Source organism: Varanus komodoensis, unplaced genomic scaffold (genome assembly GCF_004798865.1).
Source record: "Varanus komodoensis strain SLA01 unplaced genomic scaffold, ASM479886v1 scaffold52, whole genome shotgun sequence".
NCBI lineage: Eukaryota > Metazoa > Chordata > Lepidosauria > Squamata > Varanidae > Varanus > Varanus komodoensis.
Window position 1 is genome coordinate 5,526,719 of NW_025336114.1, and position 9,981 is coordinate 5,536,699.

Sequence of the window (9,981 nt, forward strand, 5' to 3'; positions counted from 1 at the left end):
GTGTAGTTGTCTTGGTCCCAAAATGGATATGACGATAGCAGCATTGTGTGTTAGAGGAAAAGTGCTCCATCACTTAGGAAGAGGGCTACATGGGTCTCAGCTTTAAAGCAAATGTGAATGTGGAACAGAGGAACCTCTCTGAACTCACCATTTTCCTCCCTACAAGCCCTCTCCCTAGAGCATTTTGTCCAGCCCAGGTTATTTCTGGTAATAGAGCATGGCTGAAGACAGGAGAACATAGAAGATCATCTTCAGGGAGGTTAACCGTAGGCGGCGGGGGGCGGGGATAGTTTCCACTCTCTGTGAGAAGAGACCACAATTAAGTGGTAGAGCATATGCTTCATATGGAGCAGGAACAGCCTGGTTCATTTCCAGTCAAAAGGATACCAGGGTGGAGGTAATGGGAAAGTTCATTCTTTGCTGGAGGCCCTGGAGAACTGTTGCAGGTTAGATACACGAGAGACATTACATCTTTTTCTGCTGAAGGACCAGATGAAATTTCAGAGATACTCTCAGTGGTGGACAGGACCAAAAGCAAAGGGGGGCAGGCAAGAGTACCAGCATATTTTAACTAAAAGCTCTTTCTAGCAGTAATTAAATCTTAGGAGAAGCAGTTAACCATCTTAGAATTGGGGTGGGGAAGAGAAACTGCACAAACACTGAGAAACCAACAAAAGATTGGTGGGAGTGGAAAGGGGATGGGGACAGAGGAATGGGTGTGACCATCTGAGCAACTCCAGAGATCCAGATTGGGATCCTGGGAGGGCTGGATTTGGCCCATGAACTGGAGGTTCAGTATGCCTAGCCCAGGCAGTGCTGGGTTTGAGCAACACCGAGTTTCACAGGGTGCAAGGCAGTTTCCTGTGATTCCCACTGACTGCTATTCAAATCAGGCCCCATCCCTTTCATTATATGTGATTACTACAGTTCTGTGCTTGAATGGGTAGAATGACTTTGAACTGTCCTGTTAAAATGACTTTGAACTTCAGGCCTCCAAAGAAATGGCTCCTGGGCAGGCTGTGTAAAATGAGAGTTTGTTTCCGACTCCTGAGTCACAGAATGCTGATTTTGCTGAGCAGACTCAGAGGGTATCAAGCAGCATTCAGAGGCTTGCCATTGGCTTCCCTCAAATTAAGACATAGACCACAGCATCTGAGTAAGCCTCATTCCTTCCAATGGGATCTGCACACATGTGTACATCGTTTGGGAGCTGGGTCTTGGCATCCTTCCCAAAGGCATGCCGTAGCAAAATACTGACTAGGGAGTTGGGTAATCCACAGAGGAATGCTCCGGGAAATTCCATTGCACAGGTCAGAGGAGATTCTGCTTTCAGATTTGCCAAGCCAGGAACATATACCAAAAAAAGCATTCAGAAAGCCAGCTTAATGAATGAGAAAGATTAGGTGACAGAGAAGCTGTCCCTTACTTGGGGGGCAGTTGAGAGACAGAAAAGGCTGCGTGTCCAGGCTTGTCCCACAACATAAAGGAATCAGTTTGCTATATACAGCTGGCATGACCTTCAGCGTCTCTCTGTCTAGCTTGCCATGTTCTTCAGCTTGCCTTTTGCTCTTGCCCTCAGATGACAGTCACCATGGTGTTTCCCCTGAGTGGAAGCAATGATTGCTAATTTGTTTAATGACCAAACAAGGTACTGTTACACTAGAGGAGTTCCTGGCAGGGGCAGCATCTTGTGAATGGAGCCATGGCAACTGGCTCCCTTCTAGTTTCTTATGTTACCCATATAATTAGCAGGGGTGTTGCAGAATCTGGGCATGACTTAAGCAACAGAGCCATCAACAACAATACAGATTATGAATAAGAGAAAAGGCCCCACTGACAGCCTTTTTAGAGTTCATATTCAAGATCACTTAATGTGCACCCAGGGTGGTTGACTAATAAAATGCTGAATTGTTTGCTTTCTTCTAACGCACTGTATGCCAGTGAAGCATGAAACCTGAGGTTAACAGCCACCTATATGGGGTTGCATCCTTTCCTATTGATTAAACTGTAATAATCAGTATGGTGTTGCGTGTATGGCATAAACTAGTAAGAAAGACAGCAAGGATGATCCTGTGGAAAGGAAAATCAGGAAGCTCATTCCAACAGAACATTGGTGTTTCAGCATAGCAGAATTGACATCCAATGAAAAAAATTGCAATTCCCAGAATATGCCTCACCTGATTACCATGAACGTCATCCTTACCCCCCACCTGCACCGACTTACTCCAGTACATTTGTGCATTTATTTTGATTGGACCAAGAGGAAGAGTCCTACATCACCTCTCCTCTCATCCCAATCTGTCTAGTAATATAGATGCATATAAGTATGCCTGGAGCTAGGAGGAAGGTGACATGCTTGTAACTCTATGGCTGGTGAGGAACCCAACTCATAGCTTCAAGGCATCGCGCCTTCTTTCTTCCATCACATGCCCTTTCTTGTCCTTACCTTACTAGTGCTCATTTCTAGAGTGGGGGTGGTACTGAAGAAAGAATGGGATTTATCCACTCTGGAGGCTACAGGGGAATAGCAGCATCATGTGCATAGTGCCTTTAAATGTTCAAGGTGATTTACATGTATTATCAGGTTATAACTGCTTAATTCTGTAATCCTCTTACAACAAACCTGCAAGGTAAAGCCTTTTGTCCTTCTGCCAGCAAGCAAACAGGATTTTAATTAGGCAAGCCTTTGTCATAAAAATTGATCTGTTCCTGAAGGAGTTTCTAATTGGTTGGTGCTGCTTGTTCTTTTCTAGTTTTGTTTTTAATTACATATTTATTTGTTTTTATATTATGTTTCAATTAAGAGTTTATTTTTAATCTGGATTGTGTTGTGAGCAATCCTGAACATATTCTGGTGAAAAAGGGGGATACACATGAAATAAAATAATTGAATAAATCAGCATTATTTTCTCTCCTCTTCTACCTTATTGCAGACAGAAGGGCTGAAACTGAATGAGAATTGCAGACCTTCTGAATGCTGAAAGGCCTGGCAGAATTGACATTCGAACCAGGGACTTTCTGGTTTGTTGCTCAGTCTCTTACCTACCGTCCAATCATCGCACTGTCAATGCGATGGAGATGCTTGGAGGAAGGGTGAGCTAAAAAGCAACAAACAGATTAGAGCTGCTGATGGACAACATTCCTGTTAGCAAATCGGGCCTCTCCTAAATACATCTGCAGATGAAGTTTGTCTGTCTTGCACCAGGCCAGCTGTGTGGGGCTGTTGATTATTGTCAAGCAGAGGTTTTTGGCAGGTACAGTTTTCCTGTCCCAGTGGTGCAGAAACACTCGCCTGCCTGTGGCCTGTCAGCCTGCCTCAGCCGTCTTCAGAAACAGGACTGTGGTCGGTGAAAGAAAGGTCATGCGGTCCATTGCCTGTGCTACAACAGGCTGTGCTAACTGCAAATGCTCTTAATAAATTAGCTGATGGCATCTTCCAAGTCATACCATGCCCCACAAGCAGAAACAAATTATATTCTGCTAAAAGATGCCTGTAAGGCAAGAAAATCTGGAAGTAAGTCCCACCGGCCTGTGTAAGCCTTATTTGCTGCAGCAATCTGGGCAGGGTCACCACCCACCCTTCCTTCAGGGGAAAACCCAGATGTGACAGACCCAATAAGTGAAAGCAAAACCTGTTCTCTGAAAGAGGGTTTTGTAAGAAACTGTAGTTGAGTGTTTTCCAAACTTTCCATACCTGGGCTGTGCTTTCCCAGCTGTTTTCAAGTTGGTGGCATGCTTTGTTCTTACATTCAAAAAGATCTAAATACCTTTTCATGATCACCTTCCAGAATAATAGACCAACAATAGGCTGATGTGAGTTTTGAACTCCAAAACACAAAAACTTTCTTGTGAACACAAGATTGCAAGGAAGGAAGGCAGCACTTATTTGCTGGCCCACAAGCATCTGATTTCAATGTGAAACACAGAAATCACACGGAGTTGAAGAGGGGCAGAGGGTCTGGTGGGCGCCAGAAGAAGTGTCTGCAGCCACATGGGAGCCTACAGGCACCATGTTGAAAGCCCCAGGTCTGCACTCATGGGATTAGGCGTGATGGGGCTTTCTCTAAGATCTGCTTGTGCCGGTCACCTCTAAAGTGCACTGCTTAGACCCCAGCTTCATCTTACTTTCTCCATTGGAAGTTTGACATTGCCCACACATTAACAAAAGCAGGAGGAACTAATGCTGCCCATGGAATCCATATTCTAATGGGCACAGAGTGGTGGATGCATCCAAGATAGTGCCTTGTTATTTCTAATGTGCACACCAGCACTTTTCATGAGGCATATTGGAGTACCCAGTTGCAACTACATTGGGAATCACTTCCCACAGGCGGATGAAAGTTGCTGCAGTAGATGCAACTGGAATGATAAATTGTTGCAGGATGGGCAAGTGGGAGGATCCAGATTACCAACTGGAGAAGGAGGCAATTGTAGTGGCAGTAGCCTTTGCACCTCAGCCAAAACCTGAATATTTCTGGCAGAGGTAAAAGCCACACCTTCCCTGAGCAAGCTCTGCTCTCCCAGCCTCTGGAGGAATTCTTTCCAGGAATTGCCAGCACAGCTGTTTCCAGGAGCTTTGACCATCTGAGATATGTATGTCAGAAAAACTGCTCTGAGATAACCCTGCATAATATGTCAAATCGGATGAAAGCAACCTGTTTCCTTGGAAAGATTACACTATGCTGCAGTCTGTCCCTTGAGGACCTCTGTGCATCAGGCATGCTCCTGGTCGATCCTGTCCATCCTCCTTGCCTGCTACCCAGACTCAAAAGTTACACAAGCATCTGTCCACACACCCTGCTTTTGATGACTATCCTGCTTTTCTGCAGAAGACCAGGATGCTGAAGAACAGTGGTTGGAATAGTTTCAGCAGCAGGAGTTGCTCTGCTACCTGAGTTAGTTAAACATTCTCCAGGCCCTGTTGGGTAACAAGATCCACCACAGCAGAGCCTTGGCAAACAGGAAAGCTTGCCAGAGTACAGGATGCGTGACAAGCTGCTATTGCCTCTTTGCCAATGTACTGCGTTAGCTATTGACTGAAAATAAATACCTCACCCACCCCAACCCCAACTGTGCCCTGCATTACCAATCTGTTCTCAGTTGGGCGTCATGATTTCATGCTAGAAATATGCCTCCTTCTCCCTTACATCCAGTCTGCCACAGCCTCACCACCACAGAAGCCAAGATCATTACTAATGTCAGAGAAACAAGAGCCTGCATTTTATATTCTTCATTAACAGGCATAGCCCACTCTATTCTGAGGTCTCAGGACAGATAGCAAAACATTCAAACAAATACATAAGGGTGTTCAATCTCAGCTTTTCAAGGGTGGGCATCTTACAGCTTCAGGGCATCTGGAATTCCATCATCCAATTGTTCCTTTGCTCTCCAAAGCAGTTCAGAGATGATATTACGTTACTCAGGTCACAGAATAGGTGATAAGACAGGAGGCATTCTTTGAGGTGTGTTGGAGCCAAGTCAGTTTGCTGCTGCACCCCCACCCTGGTTTTGCTTCTAGGTCCATAATGACTGCACAAGCAGCCCAAATGTTTGTTGAAGATACATTGAAAACAGCAAAGGTTGTGTGCCTGCTCCAGGTTTCAGTGGCCTTGGGCAAGGTGCTGTCAATTCGCTTGCTAGCTGAATGGGTCTACTTACTCACAGCCAATTCTGTGGCCTTCTCCCTCTGAACCCAACTTCTGCAAATGCCCCAAGGGAGAACACTGAGCTTGCATGCCCAGGAAGTCAGATGAACAAGCAGCAACGGCAAAGAGGAGGAGGAGGAACAGCAGAACCAGAGGCTCCGGGGTTGGCAGTCATTTCCTCCGGGAGACATGGGCCTTGGCAAATGTTCAGTAGTGCTGTCCCTGAGGATGGTCTTTCTAAAGCAGGGGTCCTCAAACTTTTTGAATAGGAGGCCAGTTGAAAGGTGCCAGGGATGGGTGCAGGCTGCCAAGGCGGTGTGGGCAGGGGCCCCGGGCTGGGGCCCCGGGCCGGGCCAGGGGTGGGAGGAAATGCATGTGTGCAGAAAGGTAGGGGCATGCATGCACAGAGATAATTTTCTCCCAACGACTCCAAAATGATCTCCTTGCGAGCAAGCCAGTGCCTCAGGGCCAGCTTGCTCACAAGGAGATTGTTTTGGACTCACTCTGAGAAAAGGATCTCCTGGCAAGGTGCCGGCTTGCTCGCAAGGAGATCCCTTTCTCTGAACAAGTCCAAAACGATCTCCTTGAGAGCAAGCTGGCACCTCGCCACACATACATGCGTGCACATGTGGCAAGCTTTGGTGGGCCGGATCCAGCCCGCGGGCCGTAGTTTGAGGACCCATGTTCTAAAGAGTGGTAGAAGTGGCTTCAACACACATTTGCAGCATTTGCAGGTATTTGCTTTCATACAGTGAATAGATACACCAGATGGGAGAAAGAGAAGAAGAAGGCACCTGCCCACCAAGGCTAACTTGAAGCATAGTGGACATCATAAAAAATGTGTTTGTATGCATGCATGTTTAGAAATAGTTATAATTTGAAGAGCAGTACAATTGCATAGTGGGGAAACTCAGGACAGGGTGTGCCTGCCCGTTCAGTCTGCTGTCAAGGTGCTAACTCTTGGTGGGCAATGTGGGTAGGTGCTTGGTCTCCCGTTTTTGGTTATTTATCTTTAAATTGGACTTGAACAGGACCTCTTCGAATAGAGGACATCTTCAGATAGAGGACACTCTGCCGGCAGCCCTTCAAAGGGAGGACCATCCTCTGTAGAAAAAGATTCATGACCACCCAGATATGTCCGTCTTGAGCCAATGTCTGCCTATAGCCAAAGCTTCTTCTGAATGCATCCTCTTGGGAGGCAATTGAATATAGTCAGACGCTTTGGCCAGAGCATTTGGAAGCGGGGCACTCCCCACTCACCAGACAGAGCTGGGTTCCATGCAAACTCTCTCCAGTCCTTAAGCTACCTGGCATGTCTCAGGTGAGGTGAATGATGTTGTTGCATCACCTTTGTGTCCAAGTAAGATTCAATTGTCCAGTTCAAAGTTGAACTTCAGTCAACTCCTTTTGGTGAAATGGGGGTTATTTTGTTCTTCACCTTAGGTAACCAGTGTCTTGGCACAGACCTTGAGAATTGCTTTTGCGAATGTTTACAGTTTTTCTGTAGGGGTGGGGATAGTGGCCTTCCAAATGTTGCTAGACTTCAACTCCTATCAGTCCTAGCTAGCATAGCTTTTGATGAGAGATGACAGGAGTTACAGACCAACAACATCTGGATGTAATGGAGCAAAGCCCCTCTTTTCTCAGGTGCATCATTGACTTCCTTTTTTTTTTGCCATCTAAAAGCACAATCCTATGGCTGGTAGATGCTGGATGACTGGCTATAGGAATAGGAGAAATCCCCTACTATGACCTCCAGAAAGCTGGTCACAGCTGGTCACAAATTTTTAGAAATTATGATAATAACTAGTTTTCCATTTTTAAAGGGATTGGTTTTAAAAACCTTTTCTCAACAATATTGTAGTAGTCGTCTTCTTAAAGATGGCCCAGGAGGCCCCTTTTGACTTGTTCTGTTTCTCTGTTTCTTTTATGGGACAATTTCAACTTGTACCTCTAAGGACTTGCACAACAGATGAACCCAAGTCTCATAGTGCCAGAGACAGTATAGTTTAGTCACAGATCGAGTCCTGGACTGAAAACAGGAATGACCTGACTAACTCCTTATGCTGCCAGATAGGACCTTGGCCCAGCCACATTCTCTCTGCATCATGTTTTCCATTGTTAGATATAAATTATGTGTTCATGGACTGTGGAGTTTGTAATCCACCCTGAGCTTCTAGGATGGACCACAAATACATTGTTGTTGTTGTTCTTCTTGTTGTTGTTGGTCTGCAAAAACAGTTACATGCTTTCATGTCACTGAAGCTGGTCAGATGCTGTTATCTCTTGTTAGCACATTTATTAGAATTTAATATATGGTACTGATATTTTACAAATCTTTATAAATCAGAGGTCAGCAACAGGAGACATCTGTGTCCTATCCAGCCCTTTGAGAAATGATGCCAGCTCACTTGCTCAGCTATCAACCCAGAAGTATAAAAGAAATGGCAGATGTAGCATAGGACTGACACTTGATTAGGGCCCTAGCCTGCTTCTTCCCGAAAACATCTTCCAGCAAGACTAGCTGTTGACCAGGGGCCTCAGCAGCTCTCCAGCCACAGTTAACACTGTCTAGGTGTTCATTTTTCCTTTGAATCTATTTTGAGCTGCTAAAGTGGTGAGTAGGAACAGGCTGTTCAGCAAGAGATTGGGTGCTTGTGGAGCAAACCTTGTTTTGCTGATTATTTTGCTGACTTTTATTAGAAAGTTGCACGCTACCACTCCCACAAGTTTTACTATGTATCTTGTGACACTTTGCCTTTTCAAACACTGTCTTAGGGATGTCCGAGGATGCTATTGCATTGAAATCCTGTCTGTCATTTTCCCCTCAACTTTTTGAATTTAGTAAAAGCGCCAGGCCTTTGAATCCAGGACTTGCTCAGACAAGCATTTATTCAGGTGGGTGGGAAACCAACAGATTGGGATCTATTCATGCCTCATTACTTTTGCTCTGGTCTCCCCATACTGTTGCTCTGGTATGAAGAGAATGGCCCCTATGCTACTCTGTTGGGAGAAACCCTCGAAACTAAAGTGATGACTCTTCAAAAACTCAGTCCCTGAAACACAAAGAAAGCCAAGCATGAGTTGATGAGTCACAAAAGGTGAAGGGGCGTCACATGTGTGATTCAGATGGGTGGGTACTTTTTAACTGCTTAGTAGTGGTAATGGTGAGGTTTCTGTAAATTTCTGTAACAGGGTTTTCCATTTCCCAAGCATCTTTGGACTTCCTATTTGCATTAGGATCACAAGGGTGGTGCAGCAACTCTTCAGTCTTTTCCTTAGACAAGGGAAACTCAGGTGCCTATATGCAGTTCACCGTGGATGTACAAGCTTCTCTGTCCTTGTTCTCTTTCTCACAGGACTGCTACGTTTAGCAGTCAAAATGTACATTCATCAAATTGTGCGACTATGCATAGGGTAGGGAGAACAAGGATAAATGGGTCACAGCCAGAAGCGGAACACCTGGAGGAAGCTAGAAGGTTGCAAGGAAAGACACTAGAGCAGGCAAATCTATCATCCAACTACTGACCAAAATAGTATTTTCATTCACAATCGTTTTATAGGCTGACTTCATCCCAATCAGGAAAGAGAACCTAGGGAGAGCTGCTTCCAATGATCACCTTTTCATGTAACTGGAACAGTACAGCTATGCTCTTCTAACCAAAGGTGTCTTTGGACCGGGATTTTCGGAATAGGTCAGAAACTGGGATGCAGGTGAGAGTGCTGTACGATATTCAGGTTTTTTTGTACAGGCTTCCACCATGTGCCAGAATCGAGATCAGATGGATCCGTGGTCTGACCTCAGCAGGACTCTTTCTACATTCTTTGTGTGAGAAACTTTTCATGCTCAGTTGTGGAATGGACTCTTGTTGGCGACTGGAGTCTGCTAAGTAAGTTGTATAACTCATGAAGCTTTATTCTGATAAAAAGTGCTTTGTGAATATTTCCTTACTGTAGCAATACGATTGGATTGATGGTGATAAGGCACTTTTCTTGCAGCTGTTCCTGCAATCTGGCTGGGGATTATGGGAGTTGTAGTCCAGCATATGTGGAGGGCATTAGGACTGGGGAAGTCTCTCCCAAGATATCCAAACAGCTAGGGACATTCTTAAAAGGGCCACTTGCTAGGAAGTCAACCCGAGAGTTATACTTTTTTCCCATCTCATTCCCCTGCCTCTTCCATCTCAACCCAATAAAAATCTGTTCTCTGCTTTTATCCCCTAGTAAGCAATTGATTGATGTTCAGCACACAGATTAAAAACCAACAAAACAGTGCTTTATTGGTTAATTATTGTTAAAACGGCAGGAAGCCTGTACATGGTGCAGGGCTCTCCTG